Consider the following 14737-nt stretch of genomic DNA (forward strand, 5'->3'; position numbering starts at 1 on the left):
CATTATTCTTATACACTCTACCAAACGGAATTGTACCAAAAAGACAATAAAAATAAAAGGCTTTAGTTTAGTGTAAAGAACTTTTAATTTTTGTGGAGTGTATAAAAAAAAGCAGAAAAAATAAAAATATTATTGGATCAGCACAGTAACGTGTAACTTAAAAACAGTAATTGGAGAGATAAAATATAGGAAAATTAATTACCACAATTATCATCCCAAAATTAGGCAATAATCCCAAAAAGAGGAGAGAAGAAAATAAAAATAAAAAATTAAATTATATCCAAAAACTTAATTATTTTGCTATGTTTGTTATTTTAGAACTATGTTTATAATTAAATAGAAGTATGTGTATATATTGTTAATTAAAGTCTTAGGGTGTGTTTGGTATGAAGGATGAAAATGTTTTCCAATTTTCTCATGTTTGGTTGGGTTAAATGTTTTCCAAATCAACTCATTTTCCTCAAATTTAAGGAAAATGACTTCCCTTCAAAACTTAAGGAAAACATTTTCCAAAACTCTCTTCCAACTTCCAATTAAAAAAAAAATTGTTGAAAAAATCAATTTATTTTGTCTTTGCCCTCAAACCAGCCCCCCCCCCCCCCCCAAAAAAAAATAAAAAAAAATTTAAAGCTTGTTTTTAAATTCAATTTTTTTACCCACCCTCACCCCTACCCCTACCCCCACCCCCTCCCAAAAAATATTTAAAATTATTTTTAAAAGATATTTCTAATTTCAATTTTTTATTTTTTACCCCCACCCACTACCCTCCCCCCCCTCTATCAATTTTTTTTTATTGTTTTTAAAAAATATTTTCAACTTCAATTTTTTATTTTTTCATCCCGATCCTCGATCACCCACGCCCCCTCCCCGGCCTCCCCCCCCCCCCAAAAAAAAAATTGAGTTTGTTTTTAAAAAATATTTTCTACTTCAAGATTATTTTTTTTCACCCCTACACTCGATCCCCCCCTCCCCCCCAACTCACCCACCCCCTACTCGCCACCCCTACCCCAAAAAAAATAATTTAAGTTTGTTTTTAAAAAATATTTTTAATTTCAAAATTTCATTTTTTCACTCTACCTTGACCCCCCCCCCCTCACGCACCTCCTACCCAACCCCCACCCCTACCACCCCCCCCCCCCCCAAAAAAAAAATTTAAGTTTGTTTTTAAAAAATATTTTCAACTTCAAAATTTCATTTTTTCACGCTACCCTTGACTCCTCCCTCCCCTCTGCAAAAAAAATTTAAGTTTGTTTTTAAAAATTATTTTCAACTTCAAAATTTCATTTTTTCACCCTACCCTTGACCCCCCCCCCCCACACCCACCTCCTACCCAGCCCCCTACCAGCCCCCCACCCCCAAAAAAAAAAAATTAAGTTTGTTTTTAAAAATATTTTCAATTTCAAAATTTCATTTTTTCACCCCTACCCTTGACCCTCCACCCACCCACGCCCTACCACCCCACCCCCCCAAAATAAAAAATTTAAGTTTGTTTTTAAAAAATATTTTCAATTTCAAAATTTCATTTTTTCACTCCTACCCTCGACCCCCCAACCCCCTATCAGCCCCCCACCCCACCCACCCCCTACCAGCCCCCATCCCCCAAAAAAATTTAAGTTTGTTTTTAAAAATTATTTTCAACTTCAAAAATTCAATTTTTTACCCCTACCCTCAACCCACCCCCTACCATCCCCCCCACCCCCAAAAAAATTTAAGTTTGTTTTTAAAAAATATTTTCAATTTCAAAAATTATTTTCTACCCTAGTAAAAATAAAAGATATTTCTCAAAAAAAATAAAATCATTCATAAATCAAACACTAAAAATCTTTTCTGGAAAATATTTTCTACTCACCAACCAAACATGAGAAAATAAGTCAAAAATCAACTTGTTTTCCAGGAAAACATTTTCCATGGAAAACATTTTCCTTCATACCAAACACACCCTTAATGTAACATCCGGCAATGTGAAATAATTGAAGAGGCTTAGAATTGAAAATTTTCATTTTTGGAAAGAATTTAAAAATCTGGAAATTTGGCTAAGTATGGGAAAAAGTGAGTTTTTGGCCAACTTTGAGCAGTCATAACTCCTAGCTCAGGATGAGTTAGGTGTATTTCTAGTTATGTTTGTGAAGCTTGTGGAATGATCTTTCCAACGCAGCTGAGTTTGCCCAATTCCAAGTTTGTATGAGTGAGTTATACCCTTTGGAAGTTGGGCAGTTGGCAGGGAAGTCCGTCCGGAAATTTGTAGGGGTATTTTGGTCTTTTCCCTAGCCTTTTCTTTTGGATATATATTGGTGTGTTAGACTGATTTAGATCAGTTTTCCCTTTTAAAAAGTGAGAGTTAGGGTTGTGAGTGAAGAGAGAAAGAAGAGGAGAAGGAGAAGAAGAAGCAACTTCGTAGAGATCGTCGTGGATATCGTCGGGGGTGATCCCTATTAAGGTATGTGAGTTCATAGTGTTGGGTTGGTTCTTTCCCCCACACGCCAAACTCGCTTAATTTCGAGAAAAGATGTAGTTGTGGTTGTTGAAATCTTGTAGTGATGTTTATTGAAGTTGTAGTTGTGTTGTGTTGAAGTTCTTGTCGATTTGAGACATGATTTTGTTGTGTTTTTGAGTTAAATCTCTAGTATGTTGAGGGATTTTATGATCCTTAGTGTTTGGGGTTGAAACCATTGAAGGTAAGGGAGGTTTAGAGTTGGAAAAATGAAGGAGAAAAGTCAAGTTTTCGGGGAAAAGGGCTGGGGCGTTGCGCCAGCCAGCGCGCCCCAAAAGGGACTCTGAGGTCCAGCCCCCCTAGCAGAGCCCCAACCAGATCCTTCTGACCTTTGAGTCTGGCGCTCTGCGCCTCTCAGAGCGCCAAGTCTTCCCATTCCTTCCCCACTTTTTCATACATGTTCCTAGGTATTGTACCTATGTTTCATAGTTGTTTCCAACACTCCAAGGTACGTTTAAACGTCAAGAACTCGTCCATAACATGTGATCAAACACCTTGAATCCATAATCCTATTCAAGGAGAGTTAGTTTCCAAGTCAAGTGAAGTTAAGAGTTGAGCTTAGAAGTTAAGAAGTAAGTCAAGCAAGTCTCTAAAGTTTTTCAAGAGTCTTTAATGAACGTTTTAACTTCATTTTAAGGCTCAAGTTTCCAGTCAAGCAAAGAGTATAGAGTTTCAAGTCAAGCAAAGAGTATAGAGTTTCAAGTTAAGTCAAGAGTATAAAGTTGAGTTTATTTCTCAAAATTTATAAGGGAACTAAGTATTCCCTAAGAGTTTATAAATGTTTTTACATTTGAGTAAGAGGGGAACCATGTTTTCCAAAAGAGCCTTTGGGCTAAGCATTGAGTAATTATCTCAAACTAAAGAAAGAGGTTGTTTTAAAAGTAAAGCTAAGGTTTGAAGTTCTTTTCATCAAAGAAGTATATGGGGACTATGTATTCCCAAAGAAGTTTATAAATGTTTTCACATTTAAACAAGCTTTGGAAACTGAGATTTCCAAAGAGCCTTTGGGCTAGTTTTTCAGAAAAAGAGTTATCGTTTTCTAAATGAAGCAAAAGAGGAAACTGAGATTTCAAAGACAGCCTTTGAGCTAAGTTTTTGAGTAATTATCTCAAATCAGCAGGAAGACATATGTTTTTAAAACATAAGAGCCAGTACATTTTTGGGAGTAGTATCGAGCACCGAGTTGGGGGAGCGTTCAAGGAACCCACAGCCCCCATAGAACCTTGTTAGCCACCATGGGTAGAAAAGGATCATACTTTTTAGATGAATCCTTTTCCAGATAGACTAGTGGATCCATTAGGCAGTTCATGTCTTATACCTTTGGCCGGGTATAGGATGCTCTAGCAGCGTGAGGTCGATCGTTGTATCATCACTACAGCTCTATGTGATGGTTGTCGGTTAGAGAAACTCCCACACCTGTTATTGTATTTTTATACATAGCAGTTATTGTATTTTCATACACAGCAGTTATTGTATTTTTATATACATCAGTTATTATATTTTCATACACAGCAGTTATTGTATTTTTATATACATCAGTTCATTTGTATTTCTATATACATCTCAGGTTTAATGTATCTTTGTATACACACAGAGTTTATAGCAGGTTTTAAACAACTTTTCTTTATATTGCACTTGTTTTAAATTGCACTATATTAAAATGAGTCAGTCAGGTTGAGTTGAGTTGAGCCAGGTAAGTTATTCAGTTTCTTCCAGATTTCCTTCTAGTCTATGTTGCTTAGCTTTCCAGCTTGCATACTCGTACATTCAATGTACTGATGCCAGTTGTCCTGCATCTTATGACGATGCAGACACAGGTACCCAGGATCAGCACCTGGCACGCCGTTGATCCAGTTGAGCATTCTAGAGTCAATGGTGAGCCTCCTTGCATTCCGGAGGACTCTGTTATTTTGTGTTTCTAGTTTTGTTTTGTTAGGATGTTGCGGGGTCTGTCCCAACATCCATCTCAGTATTATAGAGGCTTCATAGATAGTCAGTCAGTTAGTATTGAGTCTCTCATCTATGTATATATGTAAATATTCTATTTTGAGACTCGAGTTGCCTTTTTGGCCAGATTTTATCAGTTAAGTTTTTTTATGTCCTTGCATTGCATGGAGTTATTCAGTTGAGTTAGGTTTCCACTGAGATAAGAAAGCCAAGCCAAGGGTTCACTTGGGGGCCAACAATGGTCTTCGAGTACCGGCCACGTCCAGGGTGTAGGCTCGGGCGTGACACTTAAGTAGTATACTATTGTAATTTTATCCCTGATTTACTATGAAGCTCCTCTTTTTTCCAAAAGTAAAAGACTTGTGGGATCGTTTGGTAAGGAAAATAAGAGATAATAATTCAGGATAAAATGTAAATTATTTTATTTTGTATTTGGTTAGAGGTGTAAAATCAGAGAAACTATCTAACTACACAAATAATATTTCTAATATAATTAATTCTTCCTATATTTTGAAATAACTATATTTTATATCACTAATTAGTAATTTCATACCTGATTTTAAGTCAGACACACCAAGATTCATAGTTTTTGCTACCAGATACAGAGAAATGGGGAGAAAGGCGAGTGAGAACAGGAGGGAAGCAAGCGAGATTTGTCTATGTATCTTAGATACATACAAAGCACATTAGATACACACTGAATACATGTATATGTATGTATCTAGTGTGATTTACATGTATCTGGAATATCAAATACATAGGAGAGTGGTGAGCAAGATAGGAGGGAGGTGAAGGAGAGTTGTCTATTTATCCCAGATACATGCAAATCCACTTGGATACAATATATTTAGAATAAATTATGCATAATTTTGTGTAACCCGAAATAAGTTCATTTAAATGTATCTGAATGTATCAAAATCTAGTAAGATTCGTAATATTGTAAATTAACGTGCATCTAAATAATTAACTCATAAACTAGCGAGATTTCTATAAGTTATCCAATTAGATTAGTCTTCGGATTATTTATTTCTTCATTTAAACTAAAATAATAAAAAATAATAAGTGACTTTGATTAAAAAATCCAAAGTTGCTAGTAAGTGTGTGACGTTTTTTTTACCCAATTGCCCCAAGCCTATATATCTTTCGATACAAACTGAAGCAAAGTGAGGTTTATACGTTATTACATTCGTTTTATGTTTCTATATTCTATAAAAATATTATATGAATCAATATTGGATGATATGCTTTAATTAACGTGTATTAATCGTTGGTGGTTCACCCATCGTCTTCAAATTCTGAATTTGCCTTTGTCCAGCCCAACAAGAATGCGGGAAGAGACTCCATTGAACTCATCGAATTCATGCAAAAAAAAAAAAAAACATTAGTATCCTAAGGCACCGTTTGGCCATAGATATTTCCAAAAATATTTGAGAAAAAATTTGACAAATATTGTTTGGCCATACAATTTGTCGTTATTTGGCAAATTTTCTAACAAATAATTCAAATCCTCAAATACTAAAAAAAACAAACTAAATTTTGAGTCAAGTTCTATTATAACCAAAAACATGGTGAAACCTCACCCAAAATTTCTTGCCAAAAATATTTGAGAATTTTTAGTCAAAACGTTAGCTAAGACGCACCTTGAATAGTGATTAAAAAATTGGAAAGTTATTCTAAAGACAAAAAGAATATTAACTGTTTTATGCTTATACCAATGACCTTTAAAATAAAGATTAACAAATATATGTCCATATTTAACGTTATTTTTCATTCGGATCTTCATTTAATATAAGGAAAATGTACAAGTACCCCCTAAACTATGATCGAAATTCCAGAGATACGCATTAACTAATCTAAGGTTCTATTATCCCTGAACATATTGTTTCGTAATTTTGTGCACCTTTTTAGCTTACGTGTCATCCAAATATCTCCCACACGCCTCAATTGCGTGGAATCACGGAGTGTCCCACGTATGACAAAAGGTGTCCAAAATTACAAAAAAAAAAAGTCCAGGGAGGTAGTAAGACCTTAGTTTAGTTAACGTGTGTCTCTGGGATTTCAGTCATAGTCTAAGGGGGATACTTGTGCCTTATCCCTTTAATATAACAATAAAACAAATATAAACATGTTTTTCAAATAATAGCATATAATCACAGAATGACGTGATCTCCGAATAATTATAATTATGGTGTTAGGATGACGTGTCTTTATTACTAATACTTGCTCCAAAATAAGAAAATATAAAAATAAATTGTATATACTTCTTTGGTAATTATTTATTTATATAAAAAAGTATATAAATAAATTATTAATGAAAATTTTGCCAAGTCTATAAAGGACATAACGTGGAAGTCCAATTGAAATTGTACTAATAAAAAAATAAATTGTAATTGTACTACATTATTAAAGCTGCTGCTGATTTTTTATTAGGAATTGGATTTGTAAACATTATCGTATTCAAATAGGATTTTGGAGAAAGAAAGGTTTATATGTGATATATTTATATAAAAATTTTATTAGGAATTGGATTTGTAAACATTACCGCATTCAAATAGGATTTTGGAGAAAGAAAGGTTTATATGTGATATATATTTATATAAAGGGTAGTGAAAAAGGTTTTATATCAAGTTTTTCATTGTAATAAAAAAAATATTTTGTTGAATAAACTGTTTTCTTGTTCGGTTGATTGTAAGTTGAGAAAAAAATTGTTGCCGAGAGTGTACTATCAAATCATGAGTATCGATGACTGGGCAGGTAATTGCTATCTAATGATACTAGGTTTGTATGCTATTGATAGAGGTTTGTATGGTTATAAAAAGTATTGGAAGAAGCAGAATGTCAAGAAGGAGCAGAATGTCAAGTTGAAAGTATTAAGAGAGATAAATCAACAATGTGAAGATCGCATTTTGGCCGAAAGGGAAAGTTGTTTCCCCCTCCATCCATTTATGTATTCCACTCCGCTAAGCGGGACAAGTTTGGAAGAGGAAGAGAAAGGCGCTTAGTCCTGGAAGAGAAGAGGAAGGAAATAACTAGTCGTAGTTTAGTAATGTTTTAAGATTAGTCAATTTTTATATATAAGTTTTTCCTTTAGTCTTTTTTTGATCAATTGCGTACTAATTTATGTTCGATTCAATAATTGTTTTAGGTTACCATCCAAATTCTAAGTTTGATAATATTAAAAGATCTTAATCTTGATCAATTATAGAACATCGTAATCTTAATCTTAGTCAGTTATAGCCGTTACCTGTTTCAAATCAGAAGAAAAGGGGAATGGCGATTTGAATAAAGGGAATGAGAACTAAACTAAACTACTAATTAGGATTACGAGCCTACAGACACCAGCTTTTGTGCCAAAACAGGAACACTAACCAGCGATTTATCAATCTTCCTCATACTCTTTTTGCTTAATGATATCAGTTAGGAAAATATAGATTTATAAGATAATTGTTACTAGTATTTTTTTGTTAAACATTAATTGATAATCTAAACTAATAATATAAAGAGTTGTTACAATGAGGGACGGATCCAGATAGTACTGATGGGTTCACCCGAATCCTCTCGGAAAAAAAATACTCAACATGTATAAGGTAGTTTAAAAACTTTTTATGTATATATATTGATTTTGAACCTTCTAAACACAATATTAGAGGTCGACTTAGTGGTTAAGGGGTAACAAAATTCACCTCAAAGTTTCAAGTTCAAGTCTCAAGGGATAGAAAACTAAATTTAATTTACACTGAACAAACCACAAATAACTTTACTGCTTGCACATATAAAAAAGAATTAAACATCATCCCTATATTTCTCAATTTTGCAGTAGAGAATGTCAATTGAAAGGAGAGGGAGAGATATGAAAAAAGAAGCATAAAAGAACTAAGAGCGTGATTTTAGTTACAATGTATAGTTGGAACAAACTAACGATTTGTCCTTGATAAGATTGGTCTTGAAAGAGTTGAAAGAACTTTTAAAGGGTTCTCTCTTAATGATGTGACGTTACTAGAAATATTTTTCTCTATCGTATTATGGAGTAATGCAGCTTAGGAATAGGCAGTACCACTTATGTTAGCGCTATAATTTTGCAACAGATCTAATGGTGTCGTGCAGTACTTTATCATATATAATAGGATGAATAGTAAGTACGCCAAAAGCTTCTTCTTTAGTTAACAACTAACATTACCTATACTGCAATTATAGCAGGAAGAATGACAAAAAAAGGCATAAATGCCAGAATTATCAAATTAAACTTAGCTTGATCAAATAAAAAGCAAGGTAAAAGGACAAACTTACACAATAGACATCGACAAAAGGAGGGCTCCAATGCGCAATTTAGTCGTCTGGTTTATCAGACATGGTGAACACCCAAAGTTATCACACATTTGCACAATTATCTTCATATTACTCAACATAACATATTGCACCAGCTGGGTCTGTACCGTGGATGGAATCTAACTGATTTCTCACTTCTTTGTTTGTGCCTTAAATGTTTACTTATTGTGTGTCATTTTTTATTTCTAACATTGGTTTGGACTTGAGAAGTGAAGTCTGAGTTTTTTGTGTGTACTGTTTTGTGGTCGTCTAATAGTACAATTTTATGTTTTAGCCGGTGAAAGGAAAACATAAACATGTATGTTGTTATGATCAATGTCATTATTGTTGTTTTTGAATTAAATGGAATTGGAGCATATTATTATTATTGTTATCGTTAGGGTCAGAGTTGATAGTAGTGGTAGGGGTGGTGGAAAACATATTCTGGCGAAAAATGGCTCTTTCACACTTGTGAGAATTCTGGTGTTCCCGAGTGCTTGACAAGTGTAGAACTTGCGAGAACAATAGAAGCAAGAGAACATTCTAGAACTTGCATAACGTCTATCTTTGCCTACATCCTCCACCACCTTTTCCCTTTCATCCACAGGAGGTAATGGGATCCTAATCTGTCTCATCCTGTCAGTGAACTTGGAGTTGAATTCAAAATAGTCAGATGACGAAACAGTTGTATTGCTAGGCTCCTTAATCAGAATTTTATACTTGGCACAGGAAAGGGATTGAAGCAATCTGATCAAGTCATCATCAGCCAAATTTAATTGACTTTTGATTTCTGAGTAACTAAATCTATCTGACGAATTAAACAATAACAGAACCGCAGCCCAATAAGTTCCCAGAATCAGTTCAATGGTTTTTGAATCAAACTTGCCATTGACATTACACGTACCCAATGAATAAATCCATGTCAATTTCCTGTGTTTCGCTTTTGTCTCATAGAATTCCTTGAAAACTTGTACACACTTAACCATTTCCACAAGGAGACTCAAATAACAAGATTTATAACTATGCCAGAACCCACTTGTAAGAGCTGTGACAGTTAAATCAATTCCAAGACTCGGGTTGTTGCTGAGATATTCTTGAAAATTGTTCTGATTTTCTGTAGCCAAAGTCAAGTCTGCCACCATTTCCACCATCTTTGATGTAATCTGTCTACCACATTGTTACTTTAGCTTTGCTATGATAAGCCTTTCGTGGTCATCATTGGCACTTTTATCAAAGAGCAATCGACGAGAAAGCTTCTTCCTGCCATATTGCACTTTCTCTAAAAGTTAATATCTGGATAGCAAGTGTCAATTTGCTCATGGTGTGGCAGGTATGGATATAACTTTTGCTTATTTCTGGTGTAGTGTGATATGGTATTAATGTATACACTGAGATTGCTGAAGATCGATGATTTATGATTTATTTGGCATGCTGTTCTGCTTGGTTAAATTTTGTTTAGGTGAAAATGCAAGTCGATAAGCCCCTTTATCTTTTCTGGTGGACAGCAGCTTATCTTATCATCTATCAATGTTTATACTGAGATTGCTTAATTAATATTGATGATTTATATTGATTTTTGGCTTGCTGGAATGCTATGTGAAAGTCAACAAACATCAAATGTAGCTCAAGCTGTAATACATTTGTGAGAATTAGTTCACAACCTCTTTTGCTTTCACCAGATTACGCTATAAGCTGCGTATGTTTCAACACACATTTAAACACTTCACAAAACTGTAGGAATGGAAAGCAGTTCCACTTAGCAATATCAATTGTCGGAAGACTTTTCTATGTGACCAGTACCCTGAGCAATATTTTATTCAATATTATATATATATATATATATATATATATATATATATATAGATTAATATGAAATTACCTAAATAGTTAATATAAATCAATGATTAATAAATGTCAACCACGGTGATCGGAATATATATAATTAACTATTTAACTATTATGACAACCGTAGTGTGCATTATTAAATTAATAAATTATTATTTAACAAGTATTCAGACTACAGTAGTTGGAAGTATTTAAATTAATAAAGTATTATTTTACTTGGGTTCCGACTACGGTAATCGGCATTTCAGGTGCTTTAACGGTCGACTCTTAATTTATATATGGTGAGTACGATAGTCGGCGAATTCCGACTTCTGTAGTCAGCAAGTATTTTCCAATGCTCAGTTTCCCGACTACTCAAAAGTAGTCAAAAATTCATCGGAAAACTCCATTTACCGACTACATTCCGACCAATTTTGTAGTCGGCAAACAACCAAATTCTAGTAGTGCGATCGTATCTAGGAAATTGCATCTTGTCAAGCTCCTCTAACCCCACGAGGTAATTGAGGGTTCATTCCTCATTGTAGCTAGATTAGCAAGATGATTAGCCATTGTGTTGCTTCTAACAACGAGTGAAGCAAAAATCATATTAAGTATTCTTCTTTTTGCTGTCTTTGAGCATGAAATTTGTTTGTTAAGTCTGATTTCTACGTCTCTTGTAATCCCTGCTGTCAAAACATTGCAGATTTCAGTGATTATGATTTATATGTTTCTATACGGACAGCTATACATGGTATTAAGTGGTCTACAAAGAGAACTTCTCGTTGAGGCAAAATTGAAAAACATAAAGTTAATGGAAACAGCTCTAGATTCTCAATCATTTATCCAGCTTGGACTTTTAACAGGGTTACCAATAATCATTGAGTTAGGACTTGAGCGCGGCTATTGTAACGCCCTTAAAGACTTTGTTCTGATGCAACTACAGCTGGTTGCTGTTTTCTTTACTTTTTCCTATGGAACAAAATCTCACTACTATGGAAGAACAATTCTTCATGGAGGAACCCAGTATATGTTTGGAAAACGCGGACTAACACAAAAATATATATGGTCATCCTTTTGAGTGTTTAGTAGTCACTTTGAGTATTATATTGTATTCGTGAAATAATAAGTTAGTTGATAGAATCCATGCCTCATTATAGAGATTAATTGATGTGCCTTTTTGAGAAACTTATAAGTTTTCATCATGTCAAACTTTACAAGTGGATTTATGAATCCGACACATGAAATAAGTTAAGCAGTGCTCTAAAAATATTAATCATTGAATTAAATTCCTCAGTAATTTAATTTTGGGAAAATTTTAAAATGTCAATATTTTGACATTTAATAAGACTCCTTAGTCACACTTTCAATATTTATTTACAATATCAATATTTTAGTTTGTTTTATTTGTTTGATTTGCAAGAATACAATTATTTAACAATAGAAAAGGAGAAAATCAGGAGAGAAATTATTTTAAAAAAGGATTATATCATTTAAAATTCTCATCAGTTACAATTTTAAAGAAATCCCTTTTCTCATTCGATTGGATCAACAATTTCAATTTCTATTTTTTCTCCTTTATCAAGATCTTAATCATGCCCAGTGGTCAAAACTGTATTACATGCCAAATATATAATTTTTTTATTTGTATTACAAAATTATTACTGATTGTATCCCAATATAATCTAATCATTACATATGAATATGATTTATGAAAGGATACAAGATTCTGGAAAAAAAAATAGCATACATGATGGAAATAATGCAATTTGTTGAGGATTGATACGATATTTCAAAAAAATAAAATAGGAATAGAGTATTCTAGAAAAAAATAGCATACATAGTGGAAATAATACAATATTCTAAAAAAATTACAAATTGACTAAGAAAAAAATAGAATACATCTATGCTTAATAAATATAAATTCATTTGGCATACACGTTGGAATGACCACAAGCTAAAAAAGAAATACAAAGTTCTTAATAAAATACAAATGTTGAAATAATTGACAAACAAAAATTAATATGAATACAATTTTTGCAATTTTCTTCTCTGACTCTCTCTTTTTTCTTCTTCTTCGTTTGCTATGTTTATTTTTATCGATTTTTGTTCACCAAATCCATATTCACTTGTGCATTAGTAACCCTATAAGCAAAATTCGAAATTATTAAGGGATAAAAGTTTGAAAAATACCCCAACTTTGGTCAGATTTGCTGTTGTGATACTAAACTTTCATGAGGACCTATTACCTCCCTAGACTATTTAGTACCGTATTTTTTACCCTCCGAAACTATTTAATAGTGTATTTTAAAGGTATATATGTGCCCACGTGGACACATTACTATTTATAATTTTGCATTAATTTTTATGTTCACGTGGGCAAATATATATGTTTAAAATACGGTATTAAATAGTCTAGGGAGCTAATAGGTCCTCATGAAAGTTTAGTATCGCAACAATAAATTCGACCAAAGTTATGGTATTTTTCAGACCCTTATCCCAATTATTAAATATGAATGTATAAAAAATCAAACAATATATTATGTATGAATGTCAATGTAGATTACTACAATCTACTAAATCTCAAATATGAAAATAAAATCACAAAAAAAATCAAACAATAGTGTTTCAAAGACGAAAAATTCGAAATACATCAAAAAATGAAATCTCACAAAATACTTGGTGAATATGAAAACAAACTCACAAAAAATCAAACAATATTGTTTAAAAAACGGAAAATCCGAAATACAAAATAATTGGTGAATATGAAAAAAAAATTCACAAGTAATCTCACAAAATACTTGTTGACTTCGAATTTACCTTTATCAATGAGTGAAAAATCTTTTGAATTAATTGTGAGATTTCTCGAACAAAGTGTAGTAAATTTGAATAGATGATTTTTTTAACAAGGAAAGGAGATAACAATGGTGAAAAAGGGAAGAGGGAGAAAGGAGTGATTTGGGGTAAAATCCAGAAAGTGGGGTAAGTGAGTAATGGGAGTATTTTTTAATCTTTTTTTATCGGATAGGTAGTAAAAATGGTCTAATGTGGGCCTGATTTGAGAAAAAAGAAAAGAAAAGGAAATTAATGGTACATTTTATTTTATAAAATATTGACATATTGACATTTTTAATAATTATTTTAAAGTGTAGATATTTTTAATAATTATGTTAGGGATTGTGACTAGTTTACTAATTTTTCCTTTTAATAATGACATGCATAAAGATTTAAGAGTAAAAGAAACTCATACCTGGGACAGATCTATAAAGATCCGTCTTATCAAAATGTTTTCCTATTTCCGTTTCCTGATCGGAGTTGTTGAACTCCTCGATGAGGGAGGGGTCGACTGGTGGTTCGCTGGAGTTTCGCCGAACTTGCTGGTCGGAGAAGAGAGAAGCAGAGGTTTTGTTCCATTATTTTACTTTCCACAATTTTCTCAGATTGGTTATATATTTTCTTCCATAAAAAAATGGTTTTTAACCAAAATAAACCTCTCTACCTCCCTATTCTAAACGATTTTTTAATTATGAATACCAACAGTGTTTCAATTCTAATTCAACACAACGGGCGATGGAACATATTAGGTATGTGTGATAAATCACGATTGAATTGTAATCTATTTGGTGTTTTCTCGTGATCTTTAACTTGTAATCTATTTGGTAGGTATGTGTTTTTGTATTACAGTCAAAATTAGTTGTTTAATTCTCAAAATTTAATTCGAAATCTGATCATATTATGATTTATATAATGGTGTATTATAACGACCTGTTCCCGTCAATAGCCGCATGAAGATGCCATGTACTTAACAAAGAAAGAGTCAGTGCAGTATCAGTACGTACTGGTAGGATCACTCAACTATCCCACTAAGTGCAACATACATAAGCCAATACAACATAATAATAACATGCATACACCGAACATATACAATATCATCATCATTTACGAACAACGTACAATTTCACATTCTCAAGATACACAATTATATCAACTCATTGGTCTTCTCATGGAACCCAAATCCAAATTGTTAGCATACCGGAACGTGGTACCGGATCCAATGTCATGGCAACCGATCCTATGTTTATGTCGGAACGCAACACCCGATCCATTCAATCAAGCCACAATCACAATCACAAGTACATTCTCATAATTAATCATACATTCAAGTCATGATTC

At 33.1% G+C, this 14737-nt stretch overlaps 1 pseudogene; it reads right to left on the reverse strand.

Moving 5' to 3' along the window:
- Positions 1 to 9102: 9102 nt before the first annotated feature.
- Positions 9103 to 11057, reverse strand: LOC125834509 (cullin-1-like; annotated as a pseudogene).
- Positions 11058 to 14737: the final 3680 nt, after the last annotated feature.

The sequence above is a fragment of the Solanum verrucosum genome, unplaced genomic scaffold, assembly GCF_900185275.1.
Source record: "Solanum verrucosum unplaced genomic scaffold, falcon-dt-bn FXZP01000287.1, whole genome shotgun sequence".
Taxonomy (NCBI): domain Eukaryota; kingdom Viridiplantae; phylum Streptophyta; class Magnoliopsida; order Solanales; family Solanaceae; genus Solanum; species Solanum verrucosum.